Genomic DNA, 27055 nt, shown 5'->3' on the forward strand with positions numbered 1-27055 from the left:
TTTTAGATGTGAAGTTGCAGATATATTTTTATTACCATTATTTTGTAAGTGACAGGAAATCTCTTAACCGAGTGGACTTAACACTCTTATTTGTAAACCCTCTAGCAAGGTAACATTCTAAATGAGTGTTTGAAATCCTTTGACAAGGTCACTTCTAACAAAGTGAATATCCAAAGAAAGAGCTGGTAGGGCACGACCGAAACAACTGCCGGGGGAATGGAGGGTGGTCAGTTCTAGAATGTGGTAGATTATTCAAAGATTCCTGCAGATGGAGGGTGTTCAAATGGTAAGGACCCCGATGATCCCGTGAATTTGGGGGACCCAAGGGGAGGACCAACACTATGTGAAGAGCAGTTAGTAGATGAGAGTGGGAAAGGGCAGGTTCAAACTTCAAAAACAAAAGATGGCAACTCAGAAGGGGCCCAAGGATAGCAAGCGACTTGTGTCTTAGAGAATACAGTGGAAGGTAAAGATCATCCAGAAAAGGTTATTTCATCAACAAACCCTAAGGGGGGACCCAATGGACATACACGTAAGTGGTCCTTATTGTTTGGGGTTAAGCCTAAAGGTAAGTCCTCATTGCCTCCTATTAAAAACTCCTCGAATGTGTCTCAGGGTAAGTTTACTATCGTTGTTCTAGACCAAATCATTGATCAAAACATTGCTAGAATGGAAAATACTTTGATTGGTAATTATTTTGGGTCTAGACCTAATATAGAAATAGTTTGTGGATTTGTCAAAAGAAAGTGCAACCTGAAAGGTCAGCTTGATGTGGTAGCAATGAACAAAGGTTGTCTATCCTTCTCTTTTTCTTGTGATGAGGATAGAAGAAACATTCTATGTAGTGGGTCTTGGGCAATAGGCAAATACATCATGTACATCCAGAAGTGGTACCCTAATGTAGCGAAAGGAAAGAATTTTTTGGTCCAAGTCCCAATGTGGGTCAAGCTCCCTTGACTCCCAATGGAATTCTGGGAGGAAGATGTTTTTGCGGGAATTTCCAATACCTTTGGGGAGCTTATCGCTATTGATAAGGTCACAACATCCAGAAGAAGGCTGATCTATGCTAGGATCTGTGTTGGAATTGGACCTGATACAAACATGCTAGAGGAAATAGAGATAGAATCAAAATTGGGGAAGTGGAAGTAGAATATTGTTTATGAAACAATCCCCTTCACCTGTTTTCATTGTAAAAAAGTCAGACACTGGGCTAAAAAATGTCCAACTATAGAGGATAAACCCCATCTCCAAACTAAGGTTTGGAAAAAAGTGGACAAGCCACTAAAAGCCCTGGAATCCAATGATCCTAATCAGGAGAAGCAGTCTCAGATAGGACGGGTGGAGGAAGAAATCACCAGTGAAGTGGGTAATGAACTAAAGATTCAGATGTTGGAGCAGAGTGTTAAGGACTCAGGGCACAAAGAAAAAGACAACACTCAGCAAGAGGATCAGAAAGAGGACAAGATAGAGTTAGAGAAAGCAGATAAAAAGCCCATAGATAACAAAGAGGAAGGAGATAACTTTAACCTTGTTTCAAAATCTTAAGATCAAGATAAAGAAATAGACTAGTTCCAGGTGGCCCAACCTGATACTATTCTGGGCCAAGGGCTATCGGAAATTTCACTAACCACCCTAGCAAAGGGAAAGTTGGCCTTTTCAGAGGAACAATATCCAAAATAGGGAGATGAAGAGGACATAAAAAAGGCATTGGGGAATAATGAAACAAAGCAGGAGGATGAAGAAGTAGCAGAGGATAAAAGAAGGAACAAGCAAAAAAAAAAGAATAACAATAACCTAGTCAATAGTACGCTGACTAGAAACACTAGAAGCAAGCTTGGTGATGTGGGAGCACAACACACTTCTCTAGGAAGACATTCAAATGCCAAAAAAAGATCATTGAAAACAAGCAAGAATTTAGCAGATGGTACCCAAAGAACCATCTTTGAGGCAGGTATTTCTAAAAATCCATGAAAATCATCTCCTGGAATATGAGGGGACTTAATAGTCCTCACAAGCATAATTTAGTTAAAAATATGATTAGAGATAAAAACCCTGATATTTTTTTGATTCAAGAAACTAAGATGGAAAAAGATAAAGTTGAAAGTTTGAATATGTTAAAAAATAGAGGAGTCAACAGAGGTAGTTCAGAAGGTGCATCGGGAGGAATTGTTACCTTCTGGAACAAAAATAATGTAGAAGGAGAGGTGTTGATTTAGGATAACAATCTGGCTTGTATAAGATTTAAGCACATTAAGAATTGCACTACTTGGGTCCTAACTAATGTTTATGCTCCGAACACTAAGACTGGTAGAAGTGAGATGTGGAGATATCTTACTGGGTTGAGAAGTAGGTTTGCTGAGGACAGCTAGATAATTATGGGAGATTTCAACACTCCCTTGAAGGAAAATGAGAAAAAGGGAGGGAGTCAAGCTAATCTGGATAGCAGACTGGACCTAATGGACTTCATAAACAATAATGCCATTCATGATCTAGAGCTCCAAGGAGTCAAATACACTTGGACTAATAGAAGAAGTGGTGAGAATTTCATTCAGGTTAGACTTGATAGAGCTCTTCTTTCCTTAGATTGGTTTAATCTTCATGAATGTTCTTTATCTTCTCACATAAGGGCAGGATCAGATCATTACCCTATAACCTTCGCGGCTGAAGTAAAGAATAGAAGGAGACATTTCCCTTATAGATTTGAAAAAAATTGGACTAGACACTTGGATCTAGAAAGTAAGATAAAGGACTGGTGGCAAGTCAGTATTGAAGGTAATGCCATGTATAAAGTGGTCAAAAAGCTAAAGAATGTTAAAGAGAATGTTAAGAAGTGGAATAAGGATTGCTTTGGGAACATCTTTACCTCAAAAGCTACAACCCTCTTAGAGCTCAAGGAAATCCAGAATGAGATACAAAATAATGGTTACACTAACATGTCTAGAGATAATGAAGATGCTATTCTTATGAGATATCATGATATAATAGCTAAAGAGGAAACCTACTGGAAACAAAGATCGAGAAATGTTTGGTGAAAGGAGGGGGATATGAACACTAAATACTTCCATATTTCCACCTTAAGACATAAGGCCATAAATAGAATTGTTCAGATTAAAGTGAATGTCAGATGTGTTGTAGATGATGATTCCATGAGCAAGGTTGCTATGGATTTTTTCTCTAATTTACTTGCTAAGGATCAGAATTTGAATATGCAGGCCCAAAGCAAACTACTAGACAATATACCTACCATTTTGGGGGATGATCAGAATGATCATTTGACGGCCATCCCTTCCCATGATGAAATTCTGATAGCTATTAATTCCTTTGAGGGCAACAAGGCCCCAGGTCCAGATGACTTTCCCATGTTCTTCTTCCAAATGTACTGGCATATTATTGGAGATGATGTTACCAGAGCTATGAAAGAGTTTTTTAGTGCTAGAAAACTTTTGAAAGAAGTTAATGGTACTTTTATTGCTCTTATACCCAAAAAGATGGGGGCAGATTCAATGGATCTTTTCAAACCTATAAGTTTATGCAACTCTCTCTATAAGATAATCTCTAAGGTCCTTATCTCTAGCATTCTAAAGTTGCTTCCCTCCATCATTTCGCCTCAGCAAAACGGTTTTGTCCCGGGAAGGCAAATTTTGGATTCTATCATCTCTGTTCATGAAAATATCCACTCTCTGGCTTTTTCTAAAAAGAAGGTTTTTTTCTGAAGCTTGATCTCTCTAAAGCCTACGATAGAGTGGATTGGGATTTTATGATGGATGTTCTCTTTGCTTTTGGTTTTAGTCCCAGAAGTGTTAGCCTTATCAGACAACTTGTCTCTTCAGCTTCTTTCTCTGTTTTAATGAATGGTTCCCCCTCTCCTTTCTTTAAAGCCTCAAGAGGTCTCAGGCAGGGGGACCCTCTATCTCCAGTGATCTTTATCATCATGGCAGAATGTTTGGGGAGATGTATTGGAAAGATGGTTAAGAAAAGGGAGTTTTGTGGTTTGAATCCTTCTTCGGCAAATCAAATATGTTCTCATCAGCAATTTGTTGATGATTCTATAAGGATTCTAGAAGACTAAAAAAGGCTTTGGATAACTATGGAGAGGCTACTGGTCTAAAAGCTTTCTTTATTTTATTAATACCCCGAAGAGAAGGAGGATTAAAATTAGTAACATTCTGGGCAGCCAAATTGGTAGTCTGTCTACTTCTTATTTGGGGCTCCCCTTAGGCCAAGATCCTCTGAATACCTTTTGGGGAGCCTTGGTGGATAAATTCCACAAAAAGTTGTTTGGATGGAAGGGAGCTCTTCTTAGTCAAGTAGGTAAGGTTCAATTGCTAAAAACCACTCTTCAAAGTATCCCTCTCTATGCCATCGGTCTGTATAGGATTCCTACTAAGTATGCTGAGGCCATTGAAAAAATTCAGAGATCTTTTCTATGAATAGGGGTTGAGGAGAAGAAGAGAATGAACTTAATTGCTTGGGAGAAGGTCTATAAGCCTATGAATAAAGGAGGTTTGGGCCTTAGAAGAATAAGAGACATAAATGATTACCTCATGGCCAAGCAGATTTGGAGAGGATATAGAAATCAAGGAGACTGGAAAAAAATATGGGACAACAAATATAAAAGCCAATGTCTGAATCTTCAAAGTTTCCTCAAAGCGGAGATTATCCCAATTGAATCCAATATTTGGAAAAATGTCTCTAGGACTAGAGACTTAATTATCAAAGGTACAAAATGGAAGTTGGGGAAAGGGAATCTTATTTAGTTATGGGAGGACCCTTGGCTTCTGGAGTCCCCTTTGAATGAAAACCCTGAGTGGAACAAATATCAGAATCAATGCAAGGAAAGATTTGGAACCAAGGTGGAGGATTACTGGAAAGATGGACAGTGGAAAGACTTATCTCAAGTGGATTAGTCTTTGGGTAGTTTGAATAAAGTCATGAACTCTATGGTGAGGATTGAAGAAGAAGACCATTTAATTTGGAAACTCACAGCTAATGGTACTTTTACACTGGCCTCTGTATATCATCAGCAGTTCAACAACATGGAAAGTCCTTGTTGGGCTAAAGCTTGGGTGAAAGGCCTCACCCCCAAGATCAACATTTTCTTTTGGATAGCCCTTCAAGACAAAATTCTTACTACTGAGAATATCATAAAAAGAGGTATCAACATGCCTAGTTTCTGTATTCTTTGTAGGCAGAATGAGGAGACTATAAATCATATGCTCTTTCATTGCCCCTTCTCTGCTGATGTTTGGGGAAGTTGTCTGGATCAATTCAATATCAGTTGGAGCTTCCCCAACTCAATTCAAGAGATTTTCAAGTCATGGCATCATCCTTCAAAAAATAAAACCACAACCTTATTATGGAAAATTGCTTTACCTCACATGTGTTGGGGTTTATGGAAAGAGAGAAATGATAGAATTTTCAGAGAAAAGACTACTAAGGCTAAAATTGTGTTTGAAAAAATAAGAAGTATAGTGGAAAATATGAATATTATAGGTGGTATTGATAATCCTAACACTAAGGAGGATCAATTTATCTATAAAAAGTGGAGATTAAAGGCTCAAGAGAGCATCCAGAGCAATCCTAGAGAGGGAGTGATATGGATCAACCCACCTAGGGGATGGATGAAAATCAATTTTGACGAGGCCTCTAAGGGAAACTAGGGGGTTGCAGGATGTGGAGTGGTCCTAAGGGATGAATGGGGAATATGTAAAATCATAAAATGTATTCCCATAGGAAATCAGACCAATCATGTTGCCGAAGCTATGGTGGCTTATCATGGGATGATCCTTGCTAAGGAAGCCAATTGCACTAAAGTTTGGTGTGAAGGAGACTCCTTAAACATTATTAATTGTTTAAGTATGAAATTCTTGCCTTCTTGGTCAATTAGTAATGCTATTAAAGCTACTAGGAAAATCAGCGAAGAGTTTGATATGTGTGTTTTTATACATGTTTACAGGGAGGCCAACTCTTGTGTTGATTGGGCAGCCAACCCGGCTTGCCAATCAGGAGACATCATTACTAGTTATGGTGAAAAGGAGATTGCAAGTGAAATGAAATCCTTGCTCAATCAGGACCAAAGCTATACAAGGTAACGTGGTACTTTTAATCATTATTTCTAATGACCTTTCCGCCTTTTTCGATGCAAGGCTTGCTTGAAGATAATGAGCCTTTAAATAGATGTCTTATCATTATTATTTGGAATGGATTCTGGGTGCTCTTACAAAATAACCACAGAAACCAGAGGAGAAGTTATCAAAATGAGAGAAGGCATTGCAAGGAAGGTGCTAGAAAAATGGGAGGTAACAAGAAAAGATTTGAACCTGCTTCTTGCTCTGACTGGAGAAAGAAAAAAGAAGTCTGGGATATCCTTCAGCAGGGGGGTCTGAATGTTTTCATGGAACGACTAAGTGGGAAAGACCCCACAATCACTAGCTATTTCATCAAGAACTAGAAAAATGGAAAAATTCTGATTGGATCACAGATGATGAATGTCGACAAAGAGGTTATCACTGAGGCCATGAGGATGACTACCAAGGGTATGAAATTTTACAGGGATAGAGGAATATCAGATAAAGTAGCAGACAAGTTTCCTATTATGGATGGAGAGAGGAGAAAGATGATCAAAATTGACAACTCCTACCACACCCGAAGAGAATTTGCAGGCCATGGAGGTTTGTTTTATTCGCTTCTATTGAATACATTACCTTAGATGGTAGGTTTCCTAGGGCCTACAGGCATCACTTCGTCCTACTCAATCATTTCCATCATGGTGAAAGGGTTAGCCTTCTCTATTACCTCACCTATTCTATGGATCATACTATAAAGGAGATCCAGAAGGATCCTAAAGGTGATCATGCCCTCCACCAGGGGCTTATGGTCTTGGTTTATAAAATGCTAAAGGGGAAGTGCATTGAAAAGCCTATTAAAGGCAAAAATGCAAGAGATGAGACTATGAAAAGTAAGGATAGTGGTTTTAACTTTGATTCGGAGACTGAGTCGGAAGAAAATAGCAAAAAAGGGAGGAATAGGGCCAAGAAGAGGAGGATTATTGTGGAATCTGAAATGTTGGATTCTGAAAATGAATCCCTTGAGGAAAAATCTATTAAAAAGAGGAAAGGGAAAGCAACTGGAAAGAAGGCTCAGAAAAAGAATCCTAAAAAGGGTAGAAATTCTGATTTCAATTATGTTCTGGTTGAATCTAAGGAGGAGGCAGAAGAAAACAGGAGGGTCGATAGTTAGGACAAAGAAGGGGAGGGTAACCCGGTTAAGGACAATTTGGAGGTCATGAATACCACAAGTCTGTATAAGGAGGAAAAAGGGGATAAAAGTGACAGTGGTGACAAAGACACTGTTAAGGCCTTCTGTGAGACCATCGCTACTATGGTGAATGATATTAACAGTCTGAAAACTGATACACAGGCCATTGCAAGAATTACAGTTGGTGACAAGACTTTGGTGGATCATGTTAAAGAGTTAGTGGCTGTTCTGCATAATGCGGAAGCTATTGAATGTATGGTTGGAAAAATCATAGCAACGGAAAAAAAGGTCAATGAGATGGGAGATAGAAAGGAAATGGAAAACAAAATGAAAGATTTTGGTAGCAGAATTGACAGGCAGCTCAACGTCAAGAAGATTGCTGATCAAAATTTCCAAATCCTCAAATCTTCAATGGACAACATGAACATCCTTATCAACAAGTTCGAGAATAATGCAAAGAAGGATGGTGATAAAGAGAAATTGAACAAGAAGGGTCATGAAAGGAGGACCAGAGCTAACACAAAGAATATGGGTGACATCAAAGGTTATGAGCTGGAGGATCTGAAGACCTCAAAAAACAACATGAAACAAATGGTTGTTCACACCGAGGAAATTATCAATAGTATTTAGTTTCAATTGTTGTCCTTGGTTCTATCTCTTTACTATCTTTGTGCTTTCCTTTTGCTGTCTATTCTGAGTTTTTAATGTAATGTTGTGTTAAGTTGATTCCTTTTGGTGGGTTCATTCTGTCTTTTTGAAGTGATCAGGCACTTTTTTAGCAGTTCTATTTTACTAGCTTGTAAAAGGTTCGGGTACCTTTCAAATACCTACTTTTACTTAATCAAAACAAAGTGAAGATCCTAACAGATCTGAGGGAAATCCCTTAACTGGGTCACATCTAGCAACGTGTTTGTAATCTTTAACAGGATTTGCTTTTAACTGAGCATACTCTAGAAGAGTATATTTCTTAGTGGGTCCGAAATCCCACAGTGGTTTTTCCCTATTTGGGTTTCCACATTAAATCTGGTGTTATGAGTGTTATGATGTTTATGTGTTTATGAGTTTGCATGTTTAGCAGTTTTTGGATATGTTGTTGAAGTATAAGTTACCAAGGTTGAATCTGTTGATTTTATGGAAGATTAAGTTTGTATGATTCACCCCCCCTCTCATCTTGTTAGCTATTGGCATCTGTACTTTACTTTTAGTATCAGAACTTACAACATTTAGCTTAATTCTTGTGCTCATATAGATTAAATCCTTCATCTTAGTGTAGTCTAGTCACTAGTATTGCTTAGACAAATCTGAGAGCAATTCTATACTCGCATCTTTTAGAAGACAATAGGTCGATTTGTCATGATTTTTATATTCATGATTATATCTGTCTAACCATGCATGCAATGACTTAATTGAAGTGTTGTGTCTTACAACTTGCAGACTTTATCCACTTTTCACACACACACCACCTTCTCCTCTGAGGGAGACATTCCAAGATGATGCAAATACCAAAATCTTCAATGATCTAGATAGGGCTATCATCCCAAGAACACTCCCTATAAAGGAAACAGATGATGAAATGATTGTTTCTTCAAAGGATTTTATGGTGGATGGCAATTTTGTTAATTCCCCCAAGTTTAGATCATTTTGGCTAAGAGAGAAATTGAAGAATATGTTTGATGAAGAAATCATCAATTTTGATAAAAACAATTTTAATCGAACTCTCAAGAGGGCAGAGAGATGGTGATGAAAATGGAATGCTCCTTGTCCCAGGGTGAAATTTTGAAAGGATATCCATGCTGGATCAGATCATGTGGCAGAAGGATCCCAATTTTGCAAGGGGCACAACAAAAAATAGGGGATTCCATTGTAAGGACCCTTGACTTGAATATAATGCTTCAAAGGCTGTGGCAATTTCCAAGCATGTAGTCCAATTTGCTCAACTTGTAGTGGAGGATTTAGAGAAAAAACATGTAAAGCTACAGGATATGCATGTTGCTTTGAATGCAAAATACAATAAATTATTTATTGAGAGCATTGTATTAAAAGAGAAAATAAAGAAGATATCAGCTGATTCTTCTGGAGGGATTAGGCTCGAGGAGCTTGAAAAAATGAATAAAGAAGTGCAAAGGGTCAAAGATGAAGCTAGGAGCAATTATTTTGAAATCGGGAAAGATTCAATTTTGAGGATTTGAAATAAAATCATTGATAAATTAGATGAAGTTCATACTTCATATTCTTTGACATCTAAGCTCTTGAATTATCTTGATGAATTCATTTCATTCTTCCACCCAATTAGTTCTACATGGTTGCCAAGGGGTCAAAGCCTGAAGGAGGTCATGTTGGCAATGAAAAATGTGGCCCAACCACCTCAAATTATTGGGGTAACATGGAAACTTTATAATTTATTGATTAAAGAGTTGCCCAACATAGAGGAGGAGAGAAAAGCATTAATAGGAATGATTGATTCTTTCCAAGGGCTCAAAAAATGGCATGACCCTATGATTTTGATAGATGGGTAGATTAAGAGCCTAGAAGAATGGAACAGGGCTTCCAAGAGGCAATAAATGCAGTTCTGACATCTTTGGAAGGTTATCTAAACCAAGGCGATACATCTTTCAATATTATTGATAAAATTATGAAAGTTGAAAAAATGTATCATAGATTTGCCTTAGGAGCTATAGTTGTGCATGCCCACAAAACAAGGGAAGCTATGAACAAGTTGCATAGCTTGAGGGGTTTTTCTTGGCCAGTTGATGAGATTAAAGCGTTGCATAAAAGATACTGCTCCTTGGAAGAAGAGCAACCTGAAGAGGAGGACTAGTCACAGTTGTAGACACCTAAAAATATCTCATTAATTCTACACTAATTATTCAATTAAACTAACTATTTCTTCTAATCATTGCCCTTCAACACTTCCAATTATTCTATTTCTATTCTCAAATCATTTTAATCAGTTAATCATATCTCAATTATTTATTTAATATCAATTATTTAATTAATTATAACCTTTTCCTTAGTTAAATAATCTTTGTTATTTAATTAATTCTATTTCCTAAGTTTAGATAATTTTCTTTTAAATTATTTAAATTAATTAATTAAATTTCTCCAATTTCCCAAATTACAATTCTAATTAATTTCACCCAATTTCATTTCATTTCTCCCAAATTCGAATTTCACATAATTTCATCTAATTTATCAATGCGGGAGACAAGAGCTTTCTTGTCTGGCACTTCTTCCTTTATTGCTACAAACACTATGTCTTCATTTTCTTCATCTTCTGATTCTTCATCAGTGACACCTTCATCCACAACAACTAGACAGTTTCTTCGATTTCCACTTTTATATTTTCTGAACGTCTCTGACTTATCCTTATTGTCATTGTTAGGATAGTTAATAGCTATATGTCCTATCTTGTTGCAGGAAAAACATTTCAAAGGAAGTTTACCTCTATATTGTTCGGTTCCCTTCGGAAGTCTTTTAGTAAGAAGAGATTCAAACTCCATTAGAATCTCTTCATCATCCATATCTTTTCATTGTTTGGATTCATAACTGGTACTAGTTTCTTTTCCTTTTCTGGATGGTACAGTAGATGCTTCAAAAGATGACCCAGTCTTCTGAACACTACCATCATAGCTATTCAACTCATATGCAATTAATTTTGCAATAATAGAATCTAAGGATACCTTGGTCTTATCAATAGACCTTAGCTCCTGGATAGTAACAACTCTAATTTCATAGATTGGTAACAATGATCTAAGAACTTTACTGACAATAGTGACATCATCAATTGTTCCATCAGTGCTTTTGGTATATCCAACTACTGTCTTAATCCTAATACCATAATGTTGAATGGTCTCTCCTTGGTATATGATGAACCGGTAGTGTTGTTATCAGATCATAGTTTTTCCTGTTGTCTTCTAATCATTTCCTCCAAAGATTATGTCATCCACAAATACTTCACAAATCTGAATCTGATCACCTTCTGATCTCAAGTAGATGTTGCTATCTTCACTTGTTCTCTGAAATCCAATCTTCACAAGATGAGAGTGTAGTCTTTCATACCATGCCCTAGGTGCTTGTTTTAGTCCATACAGGGCTTTGTGTAATCTATACACCATGTCACTATCTTCTGATAACGCAAACCCTTCTGGTTGCTCTATGTACACTTCTTCTTCTAGGATTCCATTCATAAAAGCAGACTTCACATCCATCTGATAGACCTTAAATCCCTTAAATGCTGCAAATGCAAGTAGCATTCAAACACCTTCTAATCTAGCCATAAGAGTAGAAGTTTCTCCATAGTCTTCTCCTTCCTCCTAAGCATATCCCTTACATACAAGCCTAGCCTTGTTCCTGACAACTATGCCTTCTTCATTTAGCTTATTCCTGAAGACCCATTTGGTACCTATGACATTTTTATGTTCTGGTCTGGGAACTAAAGACCATGTTGCATTCTTTTCTATCTAATCTAGCTCCTCTTCCATTGCTTTAATTCAGTCTTCATCTGTAAGAGCTTCTTTTGAAGTCTTGGGTTCAAATTCAGAAATCATGCAAGATTTTTCTTTCACTTTTCTTCTAGTGAGTATCCCTGCATCTTTATCTCCTATGATTTGCTTTGGATCATGGTGCAACTTTACATATCTAGGAATGATTCTAGCCTGATCTGTTAGTTTTTCTTCTTCTTCCTTACTAACCTCTTCTTCTTCTCTTACTATGGCTTCTACCGGTATAGGAACACTAAGATCTTTGAAAGTTTCTTTCTTAACTAGTTCCCAGAAGGTTATACTCGGTTCATCTTCTACTTCTTTGTTGCATGTTAGCTTAGATTCCTCAGGGGATTCATCAACCCTGACATTGATACTTTCAACAATCTTCTGTGTTCTATTGTTGTAGCAGGTGAGAGCTTTTCTCTTAGTGGACTATCCTAGAAATATTCCTTCATCACATTTTGCATTAAATTTTCTCAAATGCTCACCTCTCTTGATATAGCACTTACTACCAAACACTTTAAAGTAAATCACAATGGGAGTTTTCCCGGTCCAATACTCATAAGGGGTTTTATCTTTGCCTTTATTGATAACTACTTCATAGTGTAGACTGTAGTGCTCACCACTTCTCTCCAAAAAGTGTGAGGAACCTTTCCTTGGATGAGCATTGTTCTTGACACTTCAACTACAGTCCTGTTATTTTGTTCTGCTATGCCATTTTGTTGTGGTGTCCTTGGGGCAGACAACTGTCTCTTGATACCATTATCTTCACAATACTTATTGAATTTATCAGAAGTGAATTCTCCTCCTTGATCGATTCTCAGGCATTTTATCTTTTTACCACTTTCTTTCTCTACTAATGCTTTGAAAGCTTTGAATTTTCCAAATACTTCAGACTTGTCTTTCAAGAATGTGACCCACATCATTCTTGAGCAGTCATCAGTAAGAATCATAAAATACCTATCTCTCTGAATACTTCTAGTTTTCATAGGACCACACAAATCAGTATGCACAAGATTAAGTAAATATTCTGCTGAAAAAGACTTACCTTTAAAAGTTGAGGAAGACATCTTCCCAAGTTGACATTCTCTACACAAATAATTCTCAGGTTTGTCTAGCAATGATAATCCTCTTACCGCCTTGATCTTTCTGACTTTAACAATTTTGTCAAAGTTCATATGACAGAATCTCCTATGCCATATCCAACTATCATCAAACTTAGCCATTAGACACTGACTTATCTTGGCATTCAACTGAAATAGGCTACCTCTGGTTTGTTTACCAGTGGCAATAGCTTCACCATTCTTCCCGATTATACTGCAAATTCCACCTTTGAATTCTAGAACTAATCCTTTGTCATTTAGTTAAGCAACACTCAACAGGTTATGCTTAAGACCTTCTACCTAGTAAACATCATTTGCACTGCTTTTACCATTCAGTGAGATGGATCCTTTACCTTTCACCAAGCATGGTGCATCATTGCCAAATCTGACAACACCACCATCATATTCTTCCAATGACATAAAATTTCTCTAGTCACCGGTCATGTGGTGAGAACAACCACTATCAATTATCCACTCATTAGTGTTATCAATGCAGGAGACAAGATCTTTCTTGTCTAACACTTCTTCCTTTATTTCTACAAACACCATGTCTTCATTTTCTTCATCTTCAGATTCTTCATCAGTGACACCTTCATCCACAACAACTAGATAGTTTCTTCGATTTCCACTTTTATATTTTTTGAACCTCTCCAGTTTATCCTTATTGTCATTGTTAGGACAATTAATAGCTATATGTCCTATCTTGTTGCAGGAAAAACATTTCAAAGGAAGTTTACCTCTATATTGTTCGGTCCCCTTTGGAAGTCTTTTAGCAAGAAGAGCTTTGAACTCCATCAGAATCTCTTCATCATCCATATCTTTGCATTGTCTAGATTCATAATTGGTACTAGTTTCTTTTCCTTTTTTGGATGGTATAGTAGATGCTTCAAAAGATGACTCAATCTTCTGAACACTACCATCATAGCTATTCAACTCATATGCAGTTAATTTTGCAATAATAGAATCTAAGAATACCTTGGTCTTATCAATAGACCTTAGCCCCTGGATAGCAACAACTCTGATTGCATAGACTGGTTAAAATGATCTAAGAACTTTACTGACAATAGTGACATCATCAATAGTTCCACCAGTGCTTTTGATATCCTTGGTATATGATGAACTAGTATGTTGATATGATGATAATGCATGTTGTCATTGATGTCAATAAGTGTAAGTGAACCGGTATGCAGATTGAGGAAGTTGGTAAACCGGTATGAAGAGGAATGAGGAGATTCAGTGAACCGGTGTCGGGGTTTCAATAAGTGTGATTACCAGCTGGTAGTCTCAGCTCTATGGTTATTGGTTTGGTGATCCATCTTGTGTGATGAACTGATGATACTATGTGATAAGTTAGCTAAGAGATGTGATCAAGGTGCCATGTCAGCTTTGTGCGCATGATAGAATGAGTCATGCATTTGTAGATGAAATGAAGAAAGAGTTTGAGATGTCTTTGATAGGAGAAATAAAATACTTCATTGGTTTACAGATTCAACAAATGAGAGAGGGTATCTTTATTACCTAGTCCAAGTATGTCAAAGAGGTATTGAAGACTTTTGGCATGGAGGAAAGCAAACCGGTTGGTACACCGATGGTAACTAGCTATAAACTGACTAAAGAAGATGATTCAACACTGGTGAATGAAAAGGAGTATCAGTCAATGATCGGTAAATTGCACTATGTGGTGCACAATAGACCAGATATTGCTCATGCAGTGGGCATAGTAGCTTGTTTTCAGAAATGTCCAAGAGAATCCCACTTGGTAGCTGTGAAGAGGATTCTTAGATAGCTGAAAGGAATAGTTGATTATGGACTGTTATAATGGTGACTAAAATCTCAAAGTATATATCGATGTCGATTGGGTAGGTAATGTGGATGACTGGAAGAGCACAACCAATGGAGTGTTCTTTCTCAGTGGAAGATTAGTATCATGGACAAGTAAGAAGCACAGCTATACTTCTCAATGTATAGCTGAAGCAGAATATGTGGTAGGATTTATGAATTGCACTCAAGCAATTTGGATGAAGCATGTATTGGAAGGTTTCAAGGTACCTGTATCTGAACTGGTGAACATATTTTGTAATAATACAAGTGTAATAAACATTTCCAAGAATCCGGTATTGCATGCTAGAACTAATCACATTGAACTTAAGTATCATTTCTTGAGAGAGGAAGTTCAGAATAAGGAGGTTGTATTACAACATGTTCCTAGTAAGGAGCAACTAGCAGATATATTCACTAAGCCCTCACTGAAGACTACATTTACCTATTTGAGAGGTGAATTAGGGGTTCTACCCCTTCATGAAGTCAACTAAGGTTGTGTGCTCCGCATCAGTCAAATACTAAAGTGACAAATCTTTCAGGATTGATGTGTTGAAGGATGCTACTCCTTAGGGCGAGCAACAAAGTAGATTTTTGAAGCTTATGCCTCCACTTTGGCATTGATGTCAAAGGGGGAGAAGATATGATAGATGTATGGGGAGAAGATATCTGATAATGCAGATACACTGATCTATGAGGTTTTTAGTTGCAATGGTACACTGAGTATTGCCATCAATGCCAAAAAGGGAGATTGTTGGATATCCTTGGCTTATGATGAACCGATATGTTGATATGATGATAATGCATGTTGTCATTGATGTCAATAAGTGTAAGTGAATCGGTATACAGATTGAGGAAGTTGGTAAACCGGTTTGAAGAGGAATGAGGAGATTCAGTGAACCGGTGAACCGGTTGGTAGTCTCACCTCTATGGTTATCAGTTTGGTGATCTAACTTGTGTGATGAATCGATGATACTCTATGATGAGTTAGCTAAGAGATGTGATTGAGGTTCCATGTTAGCTTTGTGCACATGAAGGATTGAGGCATAAGAAGATCGACCGTATTTGAAGTCTACCTCGGGAATGATCATTCTTCTTAGTGGTATAAGGAAAAAATGTGATGGGTTACTGATTCCCATGAGCGGTGATGAATGAATGATACAAATTGTCTTGTGATCTGTTTGAAGTTGTAATTATCTATGCAATGTGTTTGGATGGTCAGGATTGGACTACCTATGTTGTAAACCTAAGATACTTAGGGTTTAGGGTTTATGCTACCGACCTATCTATTGTCTATAAGGTCGATGATGTTTGTTTTTTGTAATGTTACTGGCAAATGTTGTGTGTATGTATCCGAGTGAAGAGATACTTGATACTTGCCAGATCAGTAAGAGGTAAACTGTAGAGTGTGATTGAAGAGTAGAGGATATGAAAAGGATCTGTCTTGGCATGTAGTGCTGTTATAAGATTGTAGTTTTTCCTGTTGTCTTCTAATCATTTCAACAGATGGAAAATCCCTTTACTGGGTAGCTTTAACAATCTTATTGTAAAACCTGTAACTAGGTGACTCAAGATCATTGAGTTCTTTAAATCCTCTAGCGAGGTAACCTTTAACAGGGTATATAGCCATCCCTTAACTGGATGATATCTAACAGGATCAGTTCCTAGCAGAACCTTATTGTAAAGTCTTTAACCAGACTAGGTTCCTAATAGGGTGAGCTTCGAAAGAGCTCAAAACAAGCTTGTGGGTATTCATCCCCACCGTGGTTTTTTCCATTTGGGTTTCCACATGAAAATAATGTGATGTTTATAAATTATTTGGTTGAAGGATTATGCATGTAGGGTTAATAGGTTATAGTATTTTTAGTATACCACATGCATATGTTTTTGGGTGAAGTTGATGTTGCATAATCGATAGTATTTGAAGTATTCAAACCTATGAGTTTATGGTGTCTTGTGTCTTATGTCTTACTGTGTTTAACTGGTATTGCCATGGTTAAGTTTGGTAATGGTGATAACCAGTTAGTTTTACTTTAGCAAGATAAGTTGTTAAGAGAGTTTTTATCTATACTGATTCAGGCCCCCCCCTCTCAGTACCAGTTGGGGTATCTGTTGTTCATCGTTATTCATCAATTTCCGCATTCACATTTCACCAAATTTGAATTTCAGTTAATTTCATGTGCATTTCAGTATTCAAATGACCAAATTTAAATCCAAATTGAAAATGAAAATGAAATTCAATTACAAATTCCTACAACATATGCTAAATCAGAACTGATTGATCAAATCAGTTGTCTAATCAGTTAACTTAGTTAACTCATCAATCATCTTTTTAAACTCAAAATCAATTTTTTATGACTAATCCATCAATTCAGCCATCTCTCTAGTCTATTCAGTTCACTGACCAATCAAACAAGTTTACTAGCCAATCTATTGAGTTCACTCTCCAATCAATCCTGTTAACAGATCAATCTATTGAGTTAACAAAATAATCATGATTAGTTCACTGATCAATCAATTTAAGTTAATCTATCAATCAACACTTCAGTTCTATATCTCACCTCCTTTTTGTTGAAAATCTATAAATTCAACATCATTTTCTCAATTCAAGATAGAATCACAAAATCAAAGTCTTCAAAGTATTTGTATGCAAGAAATTGGTGCAATACCTAAGAGCCACCAACCACTCAAATTGGAGAAGCACAATGGAAGCAAAGATGCAGAATGAGGGAGTTTCATTTATTTAAATTCATTTCTTATTTTGTATTGATTTTCATTGATTATGTTTGTTTGTTTGTTAATTAGTTGAGAATTGGTGATTCATTCTTATTTGCTAATTAGCTTAATAACACATGACATTCGTCATAGTAACAATGGTGAACCCAACGTGAATCATACTAACCTAAATTTTCTATTTTAAATGACTTTGCAGATCTATGCATGGTGAACATGATCCACATTTTGCACTTGATTAAGAAGAAATTCACAATTGCTAGTATAATGCATCACAATTGATCAGACATTACACCAGAATTGCAAAAGTGTCTTGCAATTTCCATAGAGGGTTACAAAATCAAATTGCCTTGTGTCGTTTCTTCATTATCTATTCTTGCACATCTAACCCAAAAATTTCATCAAATTCTGGAAATTTCAAATTCTGCATATACGATGTATTTAATCCAATGGCAGGAAAGGTGACTTTCAGAATTTTAGGTGCAAGGAAGGCAAAGTAGCATAGGAGACAAAAAAGGACATATCAAAGAATCTCAAAGGAAGAAAGGGAGCTCTGTGAAATTGAAGAAAAAGAGGAGATTGCTAAATATCACAGAAACATCCACCGTTTCTTAACCAAGTACAAATTTTACAATGGGATTGATGTGATGGCTTGCTGTTTTTCAAAATACAATTTTTTTTTTACTGTGACCAATTGATCTTATATCAATTTGCAATTGACCAGTCATCGCATTGAAATTTCTTAAACAATAATTTACAATTGATGATATATCAATTCGCAGTTGATTTGACATCAATTTGCATTTGCTCTGTAGTTAATTCGCAATTGTTAGATTAAATTTTTATTTATTTTTGTCCTGTTTCAGTTATGGTTTTAATCAAAATATCTTTCTGTCTGTAAAAAGATAGAACTCTGTAATTGGAGAATTAGGCTGGATGGCCCACCATGTGCTTACTAGCATCATTTTCTGCAGGGGTAGCTTAGAAACATTTTAATTTGGTGCTAATAAAATAAACCACAAACAAACTTGTCATTTATTTCATAATTGCGATAAAGGTTAAAATTGAACCCCATGCTTTTTTGGAGCAACATCTCCAAATAGATTAGAAAATCAATGCAATGAAAAGTTATAAAGACCCCTTGTTTTTCTTGTCTTCAAAGGGATAGGTATTATGCTCTCCCCTTCAATCGGTGATAAAAAAGCCACACTCTCTTCTTTCATGCTTTCTTTTATTTTTTCAATTAAATCCTTTAGAAGACCTACCCTCCCGAGTTTCCCTTAGGGCACCATTAAGGCCGGTGAGATGGGAATGACCTAAGTGGCAATGACTAAAGTGAAGTAATCCAAGCCACTATAAATAAATGCATATGTGATGAAAATCATGTGTGACGAGTGTTACATGCTATCAAAACAACGTTATGCCTCCCTCAGTGCCTATTCGGTGCATTAAAATCTATAGAGTGTAACTGATGTTATGATGAAAGAATAAGTATCTGGTAGATTACTAAGAGGGGGGTGAATCAGTAAACTGAAAAACTAATATAAACTTCCCAATCTCAAATTCAAACTCACAAAGTAAACTTTCACTATCAAGATCAATACTCATAAGAAAACTCAACATCAACCTGTTAACTGTTATAACAAATTAACAATAAACAACTTCAATCATGTAAATATCAAAATACTTAATCATATATCAACATACTTCATCTCTCAATGCTTCCAATTATCATGCCTTATTATAAGTTAATCAAATCAAAAAATAAGATCATAACCACAAAAACATTCACCACTTGACACAAATGTTTATACGTGGAAAAACCAAATAGGTAAAATCATGGTGAGATGAGACTCACAAGATAGCTATCTAAACTCTTCTAAAGTTCGCCTTGTTAGGAGCCAAGCCTGTTAAACCTTTATAATAAGTCATGTTAAATATTGGTCCTGTTAGGAATCACTCGGTTAAGGGATTTATAAGATGCCTTGATAAAAAGAAAATACCCTGCTAGGAGTAACCTTGGTAGAGGATTTGAGAATCCAAGCTAGTGGACCACCTTGCTAGAGGATTTATGAAGTAACCAAGCTCGTTAGAGCTTACCAGGTTATGGGATTTCAATTCTACTGTAATTGTTAGAAAAAAATAGGTTTTCTTGATCTGTCTAATTAGCACTACATTTGCTTGATTAGATCATTTTAAGCTTCAATCCGTCTTTACTCAAACTGCAAATCCATTCTTCGGTTAGGCAACCACACACTCAACTGATTTCAACCAACACTTTGCCAACAAATTTACAAACAACTTCATCGACCTTAAATACAAATAAATTAGGTCGGTAACATAATAAAAACCTAGTTCTCTCATAGAGATTACAAACAAATCGGTTCAAGTGTGACCGTTGGATTTACATAACAATCTATACACATTCTTCAAGAAAATTCCAACCGCTCCACGATCACCGTTTCATTAGACTTGTAACTCATCACGCGCTATGCATTAGATGTAATCTACTTTGCTCATTCCCTAGACAATCAAACAAACAAATACACGCCAAAACAATCTAAACTAATCCTCATACAATGATCACACGTGTCACCATCATTACTGCTCATCATTAGATCTTAAACCAACAAACTTGATTGGTTAGGGTTTAACAAAAATAACTAGTAGGGTTTACCTGTTACATTGCATAGAAAAGGGTTTAACCTTATACACCAATTTACCAGTTCAACTCACAAACTAACATACCGGTTTACAACATCTTCCTCAAAGCTCTTCCTATTGGTTACAATACAATATCAATAAAAACAACAATATCAACAATATCATAAATACCATTACTAGTTCAATTGACATCAATGACAACATAACATATCATTAATGCAATCTTTATGCAAAGGCCAACAATATCCCCCTTTGGCATTGATGGCAATACAAACATCAATGCCTCTGATTGCTACTGTGATTGGTGAATAGGAATCCTGGCTTATATTACCAAGTATTCACCGTGCTTTGTCTGTCTTGAGCCTGTCGTTGTTCCCTTTGCCAGTCACATAATTCTTCTCCTAATCACATAACTCTTCTCCCCCTTGGACAACAATGCCAAATTGAAAGTAAAACATGTAATATCAAATTTCACTCTACATCAACAACATACTGCAACTTGATGCTCCCCCTATGGAATACATCCACTTCTTCATCAATCCATGTAACATTTTGCAAGTGATTTAGAGACTGATGCAATTAACATTATGCTCAACTAACTTTATAAAGAGGGACAACCCCCAACTGACTTCTAAGATACTCAAAAGTGGTTTTAGGTAGAGGTTTGGTAAAGATATCTGCAAGTTGCTCCTTGGTAGAAACATGCTCTAAGATAACATCATTACTTTGAACTTTTTCCCTCAAGAAGTGATACTTCAATTTAATGTGCTTGGTGCGAGCGTGCAAAACAAAATTTTTAGAAATATTTATGGCACTTGTATTATCACATAAAATTTTTATAGGTTCTGAGATCTTCATCTTGAAACCTTCCAAAACGTGCCTCATCCAAATAGCCTGTGTGCAATTCATATAAGCTGCAACATACTCAGCTTCAATAGTAGATTGTGAAGTACAACTCTTCTCCTTACTACTCCATGAAACTAGCCTTCCTCCTAGAAAGAATGTTCAACCGGTAGTAGTTTTTTGGTCATCAAAATTTCCTACCCAATCAACATCTGTGTATGCCTTCAAATCAAAGTTTCCTCCATATGGATACCATAATCCATAGTCAACTGTACCTTTCAGATATCTAAAAAATTCTCTTGGTTGCTATCAGGTGTGCTTCCTTTGGATTCTTCTAAAATCTTGCAACTATACTAGCTGCATGGGCAATATCCGGTTTGCTGTGAAAAACATAGTGTAATTTGCCAATCATTGACCTATATTCCTTTTCAGCAACGGACTTAGATTCATCTCCCTTGGATAACTTACAACCTGTAACCATTGGTGTTCCAACTGGTTTACAATCACTCATGCCAAAAGTCTTCAAAACCTCTTTCACATACTTAGATTGAGTAATGAAAATACCATTCTTTATTTGTTGTATCTGCAAGCCTATGAAATTTTTTATTTCCCCACTAAAGACATTTCAAACTCATTCTTCATTTCATCTGCAAAACTGTTGCTCATGATATCATTACCTCCAAATATAATATCATCAACAAATACTTCACTAACCAGCATTTCATCTCCTTCAAACTTGAGATAAATATTGCTATCATCACTGGTTCTTGCAAAGCCTTTCTTCATCAAATGTGTATGAAGCCATTCATACCATGCTCTAGGTGCCCTCTTTAATCCATACAAAGCTTTATGCAATCTGCATACCATGTCTTTCTCATATGTCAATGCATAACCATCTGGCTGCTCTATGTATGCCTCTTCTTCCAATATCCCATTAAAAAATGCAGACTTAACATCCATCTGGTATACCTCGAACTTCTTATGGGTTGAAAATACAAGTAAAGTTCTGACACCTTTCAATTTTTGCTACTGGTGCAAAAGTTTTGCCATAATATTCACCTTCTTTTTGAGCATAACCCTTTCAAACTAATCTTTCCTTGTTGTAAATGAAAACACCATCTTCATTTAACTTGTTTCTGAATACCCATTTAGTACCTATAACATTATTATTTACCGGTCGGGGGTACTAGGGTCCAAGTGTTGTTCTTCTCAATTTGATCCAATTCTTCCTCCATAACTTTAACCCAATAATCATCACCAAATGCCTCCTTAGCACTTCTAGGTTCAATTGTGGAGATCATGCAAGAGTTCTCTCTTATTTTCCTTCTAGTTAGTACGCCAGCATCCTTATCCCCAATAGTATACTTAGGACTGTTGTTCAGTCTCACATACCTAGGAATAACATGATCATTCTCTTCAGGTTCAACTTCTTCATTATCATCTTCTTCTGAATTTACTTGTTCCGGTTGAACATGTACATCAAAATTTGCTTTATCGGTTTCTGATTTAATAGTTTTAGGTTTAAAAAGCAAAATGCAAGGATCTTCATCCTTTTTCTCTGAACTGGTTCCTTCTGAGACTTCAGGACATTAATCTACTCGAACATCAACACTCTCAACAATTCTCTGTGTCTGGTTGTTGAAGCATTTATAGGCCTTACTCTTGGTGGAATAGCCAATAAATATTCCTTCATCACTCTTAGCTTTAAACTTGCTAATATAATCACCTCTTTGATTAAAACATTTTCTGCCAAATATCTTAAAATAGCTAACATCAGGTGATCTTCCATACCAATATTCATAAGGGGTCTTGTTCTTACCTCTTTTCATTAAAACTTGGTTCATTGTGTAGACAGTTGTACTTACAGCTTCTTTCCAAAATGTTTTTTCTATACTTCCTTGTATCAACATTTTCCTAGAAGCTTCAACCATTGACCAATTGTTCCTCTCTGCTATACCATTCTGTTGTGGTGTCCTTGGTGCAGAAAGCTACCACTTGATACCATTCTCATCACAGTACTTAGTGAATTCATGAGAAGTAAATTCACTGCCTTGATCTATTCTCAAACATTTTATCTTTTTGCCACTCTCTCTAAAAGCTAAGGCCCTGAATGCCTTGAACTTACCAAAATCTTCATTCTTATCCTTCAAGAATGTGACCCACATCATCCTTGAACAATCATCAGTGAAGATCATGAAATATCTATCACCTTGAATGCTTCTTGTTCTTATTAGTCCACATAGATCTGTATGAACCAAATCTAACAAGTGCTCTGCTGAGAAGGACTTTCTCTTGAAAGTTGAAGAAGTCATCTTTCCTAACTAACATTCTTTACAAAGAGAATTAACCAGTTTGTCTAGCTGAGGCAGACCTCTTACTGTCTTGGATTTGCTCACTTTAACAATGTTAAGAAAGTTTGTATGACAAAATATCCTATGCCAAAGCCAGCTATCATCTATCTTTGCAATCAAACAGTTGCTAACTTTAGGATTACAATGAAATAGATTACCTCTGGTTTGTTTCCCGATTGCAATCAATTCACCTTTATTGTCAAAGATTTTGCACATACCATTTCTAAACTCTAGTGGGTATCCTCTATCATTAAGTTGTGCCACACTCAGAAGATTGTGCTTTAGGCCTTCAACCTAGTAGACATCATCAGCATTGCTCTTCCCATTAAGAGAAATAACTCCCTTACCTTTAACCATACAGGGTGAGTCATTTCCAAATCCGATAACACCAAAATCAAATTCCTTTAAGGAAAAAAATTTGCTCCGATCACTAGTCATGTGATGTGAACAACCACTATCAATGATCCAATCATCAGATTTATCCATCCTGGACACTAGTGTCCTCTGATCTAATATCTCTTCTTTAATAGCTACAAACACAATATCTTCACTATCATCATCATCATCAGATTCTTCATCAGTAATACTACTGTAAACCGCTATAAGACAATCTCTCTTTCCTTTTCCCTTATACTTCTTGAATTTGTCTCTCTTGTATTCATTTTCACCATTAGGATAGTTAGCTACTATATGACCAATCTTGTTGCATGCAAAACATTTTAAAGGTAGTTTACCTCTATATTTCCCAGTGCCTCTAGGCAGTCATTTTGCAAACATTGCTTCAAGCTCCACTAAGTTGTCTTCATCATCAACATCTCTGTTGGATCTAGATTCATAACCATGACAAGTATCTCTACTTTTTCTCACATATGGGCTAGAGACAGAAGCTCTGAATGCAGATTCTAATTTTTGTACACTATCATCATAGCCATTTAATTCAAAAGCAGTAAGTTTGCCAATGATAGAGTCAAGAGTTACCTTAGTTTCGTCAATGGACTTCAGCTCTTGAATATTGCAACTCGGATAGCATAGACTGGTAGCGGGGTTCTAAGTACCTTACTGATCACTGTGGAATCTTCCACTTTCCCTCCTGCACTCTTTATTTCACCAACTATCTTTTATCCTTTGACCATATTGCTGGATATTCTCACCTTCATACATTCTCATTGTTGGTGCCCAAAACCACAGATTGGAAAACCTAAAGACTTGCCAAATCCTCAAGCAGTCCAATCAGCCTTCGCCAACAAATTGGGATGGTCGAAGACCAAATCCCTCTCCTCTTAAGGCTCCACTAAACCTAGGTGGGTATATCTCTCCCTCTCAAGCACCAAAAGAGTTATTTAAAGTGGATTTAAGCTTTATGGTTAGCAAATGCAAAACTGGCAAATGATTGTTATGCAATTATGCTTTATTATGTGCTTTAACTGAATGTTTTGAAAAGAAATGGTTGTGAATGTATTTTGAAAAGTAAAATGCTTTAAGGACTTAAAGAAAAAATGCACAAATCAGTTCATATAGGATTTGGAAGAATATTTTTCTATCAAGAACCTTATGCATAACAATTCAAGATCTCATAAGACAGATAACAAACCAGTGCCTCTATCCAAGGATACATATGATACTTTGCGGACGAGCAATTTGATCAACTCAAGAGATAGTGTTAACTATCACTGTGAAGGTTTCAATATGTGTTACATAAATATGAAAATCCAACTTCACATTTAGTGCAACAACATGTGATGGCACATCACAACAAATCAAAATAGTAGATTTATCATGAGGACAAAAGAAACTCATTAACACAAAAGTATACACAATATTTTAAATAGAAACATCGAATCTTGTATATTGATCTCTGGAAAATGAATGCATGCAAAGCTACACTTGAAGATACTCCATTACAATTTGTTTACACAAAAAGATGTTTCCTCTTCCTACAGACTTCTCTGATACATATTGCTTATAGCCCCTACTAGCAATAGTTCTGTCTCTCCCCTCTTCCAAACAAAATTACTCCCCCTAAGTATGTCAATGAAAAGGCATATATGAAGGACACACCCTTTCATACACGAGAGGGAGTTACAGACAGTTGCATTCCCAAAGGAAACACCCTTTGGTTTGAAAAATAATTACAAGTAATAACCCTAAAATCAAACTAAAGAAATGCTTTACTAATGTTCTTTCTAATATTTCACTTTGATAAAATTCCACTTCCGCTCTTGAACTCCTTGATATTCCTCGTCACCAAACTTTGATAAAATATCCTGCACACAAACTAAACCAATCAAATTCATTGATTCAATTAATTACTCCCGATTAGGTTTTGCTTATGAAAGATTAATAATCCCTTTCCCTAATGCAAGATTAATCCTCCTTAATCAAACTATATCATCAAGAGGATATTTTGCAGAGTGATATTTATACTTGGGACTTTAAAAACATTAATTCGTATAATAAAACAAAATATTTACCCTAGTATAAATTTCCCAATAATAACAAAAGGTAAAATACTTTATACAAATAATAATACTTCCCTTGGAAAATGATAACCATGGATAAATATTCTACTTTGCAATACCTTTTCATCCTTGTAGGGCAACTTCATCTTTTTTGGGAATATTTTATCATAGAGGATAAAAAATTTGCAAAAATCAATCAAACATTAACTATATGGCAAAGATAATTTACCCTAATGAACATATTCAATTTATTAACTTAGGGCAAATAATATGTATATGAAAATATTGCCACAAAACACCAAAATCCATTTTAATAAATGCTATCCATCATTTTACCTTGGGTAAAAAGAACTTTTCAAAATACACTTTCTTCTTTGAACAAAATATAATATTCACACTTTGATCCTCAAACACATTATTCATACAATAAAGAATAACATTTATCCTAATATGGATTCAATTAAAAAAATTAGGGTAAAAACATGATGAGAGACAATATCATTAAGTCACCATATTGAAAGAACTTATGTATAAATATAATTTCCCCTTCATCAAAATATATTCTTTTATAACTTCTTTAAAGGTAATTAGAATATTATCATAATTATATCAAAGACTACAAATGAAATTTGTTTTCAGAGTGCTTTTGCAAATAAATAAAGATTATTAGTGAGAAATTCTCCCTCCTCAATATGTGCTTTTAGGAACAAATGTAAACTTTCATATGTGACCATCCCGCACATTAAATAATGTAATCAATTTATTGATTTATCAAAAACTCATATTGCTAGGGATAGTTAATAATTTGCTCCTAAAAATTCTAGAGCAAATGTTTACGTAAATAATAATCCCTAATATTCACATGATTTTCAAATTTACTTTTCAAAAGTAACATTAACCATCTAAATTTCCCTTTGGAAATAATCACTTTGGATAAATATTCCATCTTTGCAATAAGATATTTTCACTCTTCAATTCGATTAGAAAAACATATCATCATAAAAAGTGAATCAACCCTTTATAATTTACCCTAATGTATATGTTTTTATTTTAATAAATTAGGGTAAAAAAGATCATTCAAATGAATATACGATGACATGCTAAATATTTTAAAGGTCACTTAAGTCAAGAATGTCAAATGCATTTTTCTTTTTTGACAAAATGAACACCTTAGTACTATCTAAAAAGTAATAATATAAAAATATTATTTACATCAAAATATAATAAGTAGAGTTACCTTCCAAAATGATTTTACAAACAACAAATTTATATCCCAAACCCTGATATCAGAACATTATATTAAATCTAGGTAAGAAATACTTCCTGTAGTCGTGTTGTTATAA

The sequence above is a fragment of the Cryptomeria japonica genome, chromosome 6 (genome assembly GCF_030272615.1).
Source record: "Cryptomeria japonica chromosome 6, Sugi_1.0, whole genome shotgun sequence".
NCBI classification, from domain to species: Eukaryota; Viridiplantae; Streptophyta; class Pinopsida; order Cupressales; family Cupressaceae; genus Cryptomeria; species Cryptomeria japonica.